At 42.4% G+C, this 11,170-nt stretch overlaps 1 long non-coding RNA gene across 3 annotated transcripts; it reads right to left on the reverse strand.

The window, feature by feature from the left end:
• Window positions 1-2,805: 2,805 nt before the first annotated feature.
• LOC117283379 lies at window positions 2,806-10,423 on the reverse strand. 3 transcript variants are annotated; one of them, XR_004514351.1, is made up of 3 exons: window positions 10,107-10,423; window positions 3,800-3,849; window positions 2,806-3,428 (listed from the first exon to the last, which is right to left on the reverse strand). It is a non-coding gene; the product is annotated as an uncharacterized LOC117283379 (long non-coding RNA). The 3 variants fall into 3 exon arrangements; XR_004514350.1 differs by lacking the exon at window positions 10,107-10,423 and adding an exon at window positions 9,082-9,707; XR_004514352.1 differs by lacking the exon at window positions 10,107-10,423 and adding an exon at window positions 6,575-6,737.
• Between the last annotated feature and the right edge of the window lie 747 nt (window positions 10,424-11,170).

Here is an 11,170-nt window from a genome sequence, read left to right on the forward strand (position 1 = left end):
GCCTAAACTCTTACGCATCATCTAATATGCCTTTTATTTATATTAACTAAATAAAAGAAAAATTGAAAACTCTAATACCTTGTTTACACTTATCCAAAACCTGGAAGTTTAGGACTACTGCTAAGTACTCTTTTATTCTCTTTTCCATTTTTTCATAACCTTTCTATCATAATTACATGGCTTTAGGACTCCTGGTCTATCAACATGGATATTAAAAAAAAAAAAAACAGCATGGTAATAGCAAAGAAATAGACCTGAGGATCAGTGGAATAGATTGGAAGATACAGAAACAGCTCCAGATGTACTCAGCTACCTCATCTTTGACAAAGGAGCCAACCATCCTCAGTGGAGGAAAGACAGCCTCTTTAATAAATGGTATTGGAAAAACTGGATTTCAACCTGCCAAAGATTAAAACCAGACCCTTATCTTTCACCATGCACTAAACTAAAATCAAAGTGAATTAAAGATATAAATATTAAAACAGAAACACTAAAGTTGCTGAAAGATAAGTTAGAACTCTTGAAGATATCAGCATAGGAAAATATTTATAGCTAAGTGGATGCACGTTGAGGCCATACTCAACTGAAATTAGTAAGTCACACATCTAAATACCAAAGTTTCTCTGGTGTGAAAAACTAAAAGTGCAAATAAGGATCAAGATGTATAATTGATATTGTGTAATAGGAAGAAAAGGTCTGAAGCAGTAGAGGAAGTGGGATGGGTAGAGGAAAGGGAAAAAGGGAAAAGAAAAAATATGTGAAAAGGAAACAATGTCTTTGTAAACAGGGAAAGGTGGAGGGGCTGAAGGAAGGGCTGGGGAATGGGGAAAAATAAGAACCAAGATAAGACATGTAAACGTGGGCTGGGAATTTACCTCAGTGGTTCCGCCATCTGCCTTGTAAATGCAAGGACCTGAGTTCGATCCCTGGTAACAACAACAACAAAAAAGATACTGACAGACACGTAAATGTACAAGATCCCAACGATGAATGTAACTTTATCGTAGACCAATAAACTTAACAAAAATTTTTAAAAATGGATATAAAAAGGGTTTTGGCTCCCAAATTCAAACAGACGTAGTAGCAAAATAAACAGAAAAATGTATCCTACACCCATCAGTGATTTAACTACCTTGGCTGGTAATAATAATAATAATCCTACAATATAGATGAAAATTTAATTTCATCAAATAACATCAATACAAAAATATTAAACCACAATATTAAAGTTTCTATTTTCAAATGATAAAGGGCAATTTACATAACTGAATTTTCTACTCATCTACCTCAAGACTTAAAGGATTTTTTTTCTTTTCTGAATTAATCAGTGTTTGTCTCTTGTCTCAAGTAATTGGATGTAATTTAGTGAAGGTATGTGAAAGGTCAAGTTTTCACCACTCAGATATTTGCACGAAAGGGACTTTAACTGAGGCATTAAAAAAAAAAAAAAATATATATATATATATATATATACACACACACACACTCATATGTATATAGGTCTATGTGTATATAGGCTAATGAAACAGCGCCCCACAGTGGTAGAGGTACAAAATTGTCGATGGATTAGATTACAGTAAAATATTGCTGAGCTATACAAGTGTAAACCCAAAATGCTTTTCTCTTTAAAAAAAAAAGAGTTAAGCAGAAAATTTTAGAGTAATCATTGCAAAGCGGGTTATAGAAATTCCCAGGGCATTTAGAATGGCACCAGAGAGCCATCTTATCTGCTGTGAAAAGTGAAAATCAAAGATTAACAGCCTTTAACATACAGGAAATTAAATTATCCCCAAAATAAGTAGGAAAGTAATCTCAGGAACAATTTATTCTCCACCAGCATGGAGCACAAATGAAAGCAAGCTGATTCTTTAGATAAATGGGGTTATTTACACAGCCCTTTAGAATCATCAATTCATTAATACCAAGCCCCAGCAACACCTGTCCCACTGGCCATATTTCACAGGTGAAATCACGAAGGCTTGGAGAAGGTAGGAAAGTGGCCAGGGTCAATACCTGGGTGCCACTATTTCCATTTCCCCATTGTCCAACCCTCCTCACTCGCTGGTTAAAAGGTGGCACTGCTGAGTCATCGCTGTGCGGACCCTGCAGCCAAAGTCCTGGGGTCCCAGTCTGGCTTGGCCATGCGCTGTGTATGTGGGCTGGGACACTCACTTCAAGCCTTCTCCCTTCATACCCCTTTCCAGGGAAGTGTCCTTGCTACTGAGCCAAGGCACTGTGAGAGGACTCAGGGAGAAAATGCAGAAAGTGCTGAGGTCAGTGCCTGGCCCCCAGGAAGGCCTGAGTAACACTGGTTATAATTAGCTGGTGCCGCATCCATTGATGGGCTCTGCGTGGAACTGCAGACCTCGGGTTATTCTTAGTGGCTTAGGGTGCACATCGACCACAGTAAATCTGAGCGCAGACCTTGGATCAAGACAGAACTTCAGTGTTCTTCCTTAGCACCCCTCTAAATTGTTTGCATGCATTGCAACAAACACATTGTGCTTTTATGTTTTTATTTAATATTAAAATACAGAATATTGCTGGGGATTTAGCTCAGTGGTGCCGCAGCCTGCCTTGCAAGTGCAGGGACCCGAGTTCGATCGCTGCTACAAAAAAAAAAAATACAGAATATTTCCAAGCTTGCTTCTATAACCCACTATAGTGCTTAAGAGCTCATTTTCTGGAATTTTTTTCTTTTTTGAGACAGCTATGTAGTTCAGAGTAACCTTGAACTTACTATGTACTCCAGGCTGGCCTTGAACTCATGGCAATCCTCCTGCCTCAGACTCCCAACTGCTGGGATTATAGACATGCACCACCACACCTGGCTGGAACTGCTTTTACACATTTAACCTCCTGCCCACTCAGCCCTTTTTAAAAGATGCCCCACCTCCCTGGGCTGATTTTTAGATGAGAACTTCCGATTGTGATCCAGCAGATGCTGATGCCTGCACCCCAAGGCGCATCCACAGGGGGCGCATCAATGCTCCAAGTGTGCCCCACCCCCTACCCCATAAGGACACCGTTGCTCAGCCTGGAAATCCTGGAGCCACAGGCGTGGAAACCAAGCCACGGTCAGATTGTCATCAGCAACAGCATGCCAAAAAGTCACCACACTCTGTCCTCTGGGTGTCGGACTGCCCATGTGCACTCACTGAGCAGCTTTCTAAGGAGGTTTAATATCTACTGGGGTGGGGGTTGAACAAACTCTTGCAACTCTTGAACAACATCCTTAACCCCTTCACAAAGTTAGGATGGATCAGAGTGGCAGTAGCTGCTGTAACAAAAGTTTATTTCTTCCTTACAGGAGTCTGCTGCGGATGCTCCTGAGTGAGGTCCATCAGGGACCCACGTTGGTGGCGGTGGCAAGGGTCCTGCCACCTTCAGTGCTGGCTTCCAAGCTCCCTTGGTCACTGGCACCCGGTCTGGGGAACAGGAGAGGGGAGCATATATGGGGGTTCATTGGCCAGGCCGGAAATGGTGCCATCACAACTCAGCTACAACTTGTCACGGGCACAAGGGACACTGGGACATGTGTGTCATCTGCACGCCCAAAGAGAAAGAGGATGTGGACTGGTGACGAGAGCCAGTCTCCACCGCAAGAAGTCACATATTGAAGTACTGTGGTGAGGGTTAGGGATGAAGGAACAATGGACCCTGGCCTGGTGGTTCATCGGCATGCGGGACGTGGAGAGACCACACTGCGGACTGAGCTGGGACAGTCCCAAGCGCAAGGGTTAGGGTGGTGGCGGAACAGACTGATTTGGGGCCACAGGGTTGGGCAGAGGCACTCTACCTGGTAGCCTTCCGTATGGACCCTCTTTCCAACTTTTTCTTGGTATATTGCTGTGAAAATAGTAAACACATTCATGGTGGGGGCAGTGGTACATACATATCGCATCTTGATCCTTTTACTTCCCCTGCCGCTCCCTCCAACCTCCCTTCTCCCCAAGTCCCCTTTCCCGTCCTTTCAAAGAACCCGCCCTCTGGTTCACTGATCCTTTGTATTGGTTTTTTTTTTTTTAACTTCAATTTCATTAATTTTGCTCTGATCTTGTAGTTTCTTTCCTCCTATTAGTTTCAGATTTGGACTGTTCTTATCTTTCTACGTCCTTGAGATGCACCATTAGGTTATTTATTTGGGATCACTGCATTCCTTTTATGGGTGCATTTATGGCTCTAATCTTCGCTCTCGGGATGCTCTGTGTCCCACAGGTTTCAGTATGTTATGCTTCCACTGTCATTTGATTCTGGGAACTGTTTTACTTCTCCCTGATTTCTTCTGTGATCCATTGATTATTTGATAACGCATTACCTAAAAACCATTTCTATAATTTCTGTGGATTCTTTTACTGTGGATTTCCATCTTCATTCCACTATCATCCAATAGTATGCAGTGGATTATTTCAATTCTTTAGTACTTTCTTAAGCATGCTTTATGCCCTAAGATATGGTCTAGTTTCAAAAAGTTCCATGTGTTATTGAGAAAAATGTGTATTCTGCTGTTGTTAGATGAAACCCTCTACAGGAATTTGTTAAGTCCATCTGTTCAACAGTGTGGTCTAACTGATGTCTCTTTGTTTATTTTTTTGTCTGGGTAACCTAATTTTGAGAGTGGGGTATTGAAGTCCCCCCATGATTGCTTTGGTGTCAAGTCCTATAATTTTTGTTTTAAGTCCTATCTGTCCTTCTAAATCCAGTAATTTTTGTTTTAAGAAATTGGGTACCCTGGGCTCGATATAGTGGCTGGGCTGGGCATGGTGGCCCATATATTCAGGAGGCTGAGGCAAGAGGATTGCATGGAAATTTGAGGACAGCCTGGGCTCCATAGTGAATTCAAGGCCAGCCTGAATTACAAAGCAACATCTTGTCTCAAAGACTAAAAGAAAGAAACTGAGTCCACTGACATTTGGTCCATAGATATTTACAGTTCCTGTTGAATTGTTCCTTTTACCAGTATGTAATAGCCATCTTTGTCTCCTTGGATCATCTTTCAATTTCAGCGTATGCCTTTCCTTTTGGATGGTCTTCTATAGGCAATTTTTTATTTCATTTTTAGCCAATCTGCTAGACTGTCTTTTTATTGAGAAGTTGAGGCCATTGACATGGAGCAGTATTATTGTAATGTTATTGTACGGTGGTTATTGAATACTACTATGGCATTATCTTTATTTTTAATTTTTGTCTAATTCCTCTCCCCATCAAATGTGTACTTTCCTTTGGGTACTGTGGAGCTGGTGGCCTCCCTGTCTCTGTCTAGGATCCCATTAAGTATTTTCTGCAATGTTGGTTTAGTGGTCATGTAATTATTTAGGGAAATCATGGAAAATCTTTAGTTCTCTATCATTTTTTTTTATTAGTACACATTTGCAGTACATAATATTTTGTGTGGAATACACACACACACACAAACACACACACACACATACACATCACATCTTCATTCTTTTTTGGGACAGGGTTTTACTATGTAGTCCAGGCTGGCCTTCAACTCACTGTGTAGCCCAGGCTGGGCTCACACTCACTGAGATCCTCCTGCCTCAGCCTACTAAGCCCTAGAATTACAGATGTGCACCACTATACCCAGCACAACTGTTTTCTTTTAGGGCTTGAAAAACTTTGCTCCAGGCTTTTCTGGCCTTTAAGGTCTGGGCTGAGAAATCCAGTTACTCTGATGGGTTTGCCTTTATAGCATACTTACTGTTTTTCTCTAACAGCTTTTACATTCACTCCTTTTGTTGAATTTCTGGAATTTTGATTATGTGTTGTACAGAGGTTGTTTTCTGGTTGTGTCTATTTGGGGTTTTATATGCCTCTTCTACTTAATGAATTATTTCCCCACATTTGGAAATTTTTCAGCTATGATTTTAATGAATTCATTTAATTGATTCATCTTCTAATTTTTCCTTTATTTCTACAATTCTGAGGTTGGTTTTTTTCCCTTGGGATCCAGCTTGCCTGGTGTCTTGCCAATTTTAGAGCATCACTGGGTTTATGGTCTACTGCATCCATTTTGTCTCCTGCTTCTGACACTGTCCTCACATTGGACAAGTCTGCTGCTCACACTTTCCACTGAATTTTTCATATCAACGATCTCTGCTTGCTTTCTTTACATATTTTCTCTTTTCCCAAGTAGCCATTCAAATTTGGCATTGTCTTGCTTAATTCAGTTGGTTTATTGTTTGACTCTTCTTTAAGCTCACCTAACACTTTATTGGTAAAATCCTCTACCTGTTTAAATCTTCTCTGAACTTACTGAACATCTTATGCATTTACTTATAGGCTTCTTTTATCTCTTCGAACGTTTTAACCATTTGGTATTTAGTTCTTTGCTGACTTCTCCTACACTTCAGGGTCTGTAAGATCAGCTTTTGGGGAGTAAGGGATTTGGGGACATCTTCTGCCTTGCTTTCTCATGTTTCTATTGTTTTTGCTCTGTGAGTTGTCTCTATTGTGTTTGTGCTGTGCCTCAACTGGAGTAGAGAAACTCTGGCCCTACTGTGGATATCCCATTAGTTAGGTTTGGTCTCCTATGATGTGTACTGACATTTGGTGTTTGTACCCCAAATACCTGGAAGTCTTCTTAGAATAATATTTGGAGGTCTTAGTGTCCAACATTCTAGGGACTTGATTTCAGCACCACACAGAGAGGAGAAAACAAATCACTGTTGATGATACAAAGACTAGATACTGGCACATAGTGAAAAGTAATTAAAAGAAACAACTATGCTACCACTGAATATAGAAAAGAAATCAGCAATAATAGAACCAAGGACTGACTGATTACTGACATACCATAAGAAACAATAACTACAACCACCCCATCCTTAACAATAAAAAGATCTGCAATAATATAGGTGCAAATAAAACCAAAGATTCACATACAGTGAATATCTACTGGAAGTAACAACTATATCATCATTAACAATAGAATCTAGCAATAGCAGCACTGAGTCACCTAAACAGCTAAAGATTAATAAAACTTAATAATGATTAAAATGAAGGTGAAGGGGGAAAATGAAAGAAGTAAAATTTGTAAAGAAAGAGAAGAGAAAAATGAGATTTAAAATCCAATTAAAAAATGAAAGCAGGGCCAGGGATTTTGCTCAGTGGCAACTCAACTGCCTTACAAGCACAAGGTCGTGAGTTTGATCTCCAGTATCCAAAAAAAAAATTTAATAAATAAATGAATAAATAAAAGTCCACCGAATTAGGTAAAAATAACAGAGAAAGGGCAGGGGATTTAACTCAGTGGTTCTACCGCCTGCCTCGCAAGTGCAAGGATCCGAATTCGATCCCCAGTACCAAAAAAAAACCAAAAAACAAAAAACAAAAAAACAGAGAAAGAAAAAAAAAAAAACAGAGCAAAAGATAAGAAAAAAAATAAAGACCAAAAAAAGCAAAAGCAAAAAAAAAAAAAAAAAACAAACAAACAAACAAAAAAAGGACCCTCCATGTGTTGAGTGACTGCTTTCTTTACAGAGCCTGTGGGATTGGAATCCACCAGCTATGGTGAGGAGACAATGAATCCCAAGTAGGGCCTAATCTGTTTCCACATCCAGTTTTTGCTGTGTTAATGCTGGGTCCTGCTGGACTTTTCTCAATGGATGTGGTCAGTCAATGGTGGGTGTCTGCCTTAGGGTATATTTACTCCAGCAGTTAGTGTTCCCGCACTGCTATGTGCCCAAGTCACTGCAATCTCTGAATAGCTTTATGCCTCCTTTTCTCCAGAGGCCCCTGTGTCCGTGCACCCCAGGATGTACCACTGTGTAACCTCAGTCATTCCCTTGATGTTGCCAGGTGAGAAAAGCAAATGCACCACTGAGTTCTCTGCTGGAAATAGGCCACAAGGGAGGCCGCAAGTCTGCTGGACAGTGTATCTGTACTTTTGAGGCAGATTAGGATGTGGAAAACATCTGAGCAAAAGCATGTAAACTGTCAATCATGGAGGTCCAAGAGACAGGTGCCCAAGCCCTGCAACTGGAACCAATCAGAAAGTGCTACCTCCAGTTCTTCTGAGGTTTCTGACAGAACATCCCAGACCTTTTGTCAGCCTGAGGAGTGAGTGGGAGATATAGAAGACAGCCACCATTGAGCTCTTGGCCACTGTGCTCTCCCCTTCACTCTTGTTTGTTTGTTTGTTTTTTGAGTCAGGGTTTCACTATGAAGCCAAGAATGACCTGGAACTCGCTATGTAGCCCAGGCTGGTATCGAACTCACAGTGATCCTTCTGCCTCAGCCTCCCGAATGCTGGGATTACAGGTGTGTGCCACCACGCCCGGCTCCCCTTCACTCTTTAGACCCCCATTTATGAAAAAGTTCCATTCCGGAAGAACATTCATAAGGCACAAACATTCAAAAGGCACATTCATTCATAAGTCTGGCAAAGTGAGTCATACAATTTGGACACAAACGTACAACATAAAAACACCAAACAAACAGTACTCAAGAAGGCTGAGGCAGAACTGAGGTGAATTCAAGGCCAGACTGGGCTACATAGTGAGTTCAAGGCCAGCCTGAATACACAGAGACCCTGTCACCAAAAAAACAACAACAAACAAACCAAAACACCAAAACTAAAAAGCCACCCACATAAAAATACAGGAAATCCCCGAAAGTACTGTACTACTGTACACTATGCATGGTGAGCTACTTATTATGAATGTACCTAATGTGAGATCTGTTCACATCTGTGTAAATTGGGAACTTACTGTACTTTTTTTTTTTTTAACCAGGACTGAACTTGGGACCTTGTTATTGTGAGGCAGGCAGAGGAACCACTGAGCTAAATTCCCGGCCCTATACTTCTTTTTCTACTTTTTGGCCCACCCTCACTTGGCAAAGCATGTCCCTTTTTTTTTCCTATCTTAAATAAAAGTAAAACTTGGATTCATTTTGTGCTTGTTTTGACCAATTCTTTGTTCAGGATAAAAAAGAGCCTAAAAACCACCTCTAGAAGGAGATTCCAGCACCCCCAAACCAGGTAACACTTTCAGGCCATCTCCTCAGAAAACCACAGGACTAGCCTGGCTTTTCACCACAGGTAATGGGAATGAGCTGAGCTTGCCTTGGGCTTACCTTGTATCACTCGACATAGGTTCCCTTCCCTGAAAGCAGAGTTAGTGTTCCAAGCTGTTTCTTTTTTTTTTTCTTTACTTTTTTTGAGACAGGGTCTCACTATGTAGATCTAGTCTTTCCTGTGGGCTCTTGCTTTATTCCTGGACCGCTACTTATTTTTCTTTGCTAAGTTGCTTTCTAAGTGCCTCGGAGAAGCTATATTACGCATTGGTCTCTACTCCGACATTTGCCATCCTCACCAGTCCCGTTCTGGCCTCAGCAACCTGCCTTCAGGAACTGAGGTGCAAACGGACTTCCTGTTCCGCCCCACCCTGCAGCTTGGCCTGCGGTCACGTGACTCATTCTGGCCAGGGCGGGAAGTGACACACATTACTTCCGGAATGAACTTCTAATTGCTACTTCCGGAATGAACTTCTAATTGCTGGTGTAGGGCTCTCTAGAAAGGTTTCTCTCCTTTGCCGACGGCCGACACTGTTCCAGACAGCCTCCTTTATCAGCTGGGGTCCGGGGAAAAGGCAGAGCACAGCCTCTTGGCACCCAGACAACTTCTTGTCTTAAACACTGAGAGTTTTTAAATTGTATGTTACTAAGGCCGGGGATTTAGCTCTGTGGTTCCACCGCCTGCCTCGCACACACAAGGTCCCGAGTTCCATCCACGGTACCCCCCGACAAAAAATAATGAATTGTATGTTTCTGAGCTGGGGAATTTAGCTCAGTGGCGGCGCACCTGCCTCACAAGCTCAAGGTCCTGCGTTCGATCCCCGGTACCAGGAAAAAAAAAAAAATTATTTGTCCCAATCTGGGGAAAGTTTGGAAGCTAAAGTGCTAAAGAGAGATATTAAGAGCAAATTAAAGCCGGCCCCCATATAATCAGATGTGAAAGAAAGATGGAAACGGTCACTTTGGAGGGTATCGTGGGCAGCTACGTGAAGCTTTTGTGTAAATTTGGTTCCTAGTTGTTCCCTGGGCTCTCGGAAACGGACTTCCAGGACTAGAGCTAAGGATCCTTTGTGTGTCCTCCTTACCCTCTGGCCTGTACGCGGTCCAGCTCTGTGCACTTTTTTTACTTTTGCGGCTCCATCTTTACTGTCCAATGCAGGGCCACTTGACAGAGGTAAGCCGAGTGAGGGACCGGCCTCCTGAAGGCGTTCCCAGCATATACTCCAGAAAAACTCAGAAGCCCGAGTCCACTCTTCAGCCCTACACAAGGCTCAGTGGCTTCCAGCCAGGTGCTTGCGCTCCTTTAATTAATAGAGCTGGCCAAGCACTCTGTCAACGGCTCAGATACAGCACCTGCCCGTGTCATCTGTGGGGGAACAGCACCACGATGACTTAACAACCAGCCACGGATTCAGCCAGATGCACTTTAGTGTTGAATCTGCCACTAAATAACTGGGTAGCCTCGGCCACTCAGCCTCGGGGTCTGTGTATCGGGGATCCCAATGCCCCGTGCCTTTGATGTACGAATCTGTGGTATAGCTGGGCTGTACTGAGTGCTTGGGGTGGTTCTGGCCATCAAGGTCTGTGACCTTGGGAGAGAATGAGCCCCTTTGTCAAAAGGCAAAAACAATCAGTATATTTTGATTGTATCAATGGCAATGTTGTTCATTTACTTTTGTTTTTTTGCCTGTTTTTTGAGACAAGGTCTGGCGATGTAGTTTAGACTGGCTTTTGAATTTACTATGTGGCTCAGGCTGGCATCGAAATCCTGATGTCCTCCTCCCTCAGCTTTCCAAGTGCTGAAATTACAGACAGGAATGTGCCACCACGCCTGGTTTTTAAGAAGGAAAAAAAAAAAATCAGGCTAGCAGGATGGCCGGTTTATTACCGACTCAGCTCATGTAGAGACAGCAAACAAAACAAAACAAAACCAAAAAAAAAAAAACCACACCAAATACTATTAAAACAAGGCATCCCTTTCCCATGTGAACTAGAGTAAACACGAAAATGTGATCCGCCTTCCCATTGCTCCAAACGTTTTCCCCAGGGCCTCGCAACCGGCTTCTGCGTCTAGTCCCGAGCACCCTGGGTCCGGGGTAGGCCGCAAGCTCGGCTTGGGCTGGGCGTGCGAGACGGGCATCGGAATCGG

This window comes from Fukomys damarensis, unplaced genomic scaffold, assembly GCF_012274545.1.
Source record: "Fukomys damarensis isolate Sample0158 unplaced genomic scaffold, DMR_v1.0_HiC HiC_scaffold_25, whole genome shotgun sequence".
NCBI classification, from domain to species: Eukaryota; Metazoa; Chordata; class Mammalia; order Rodentia; family Bathyergidae; genus Fukomys; species Fukomys damarensis.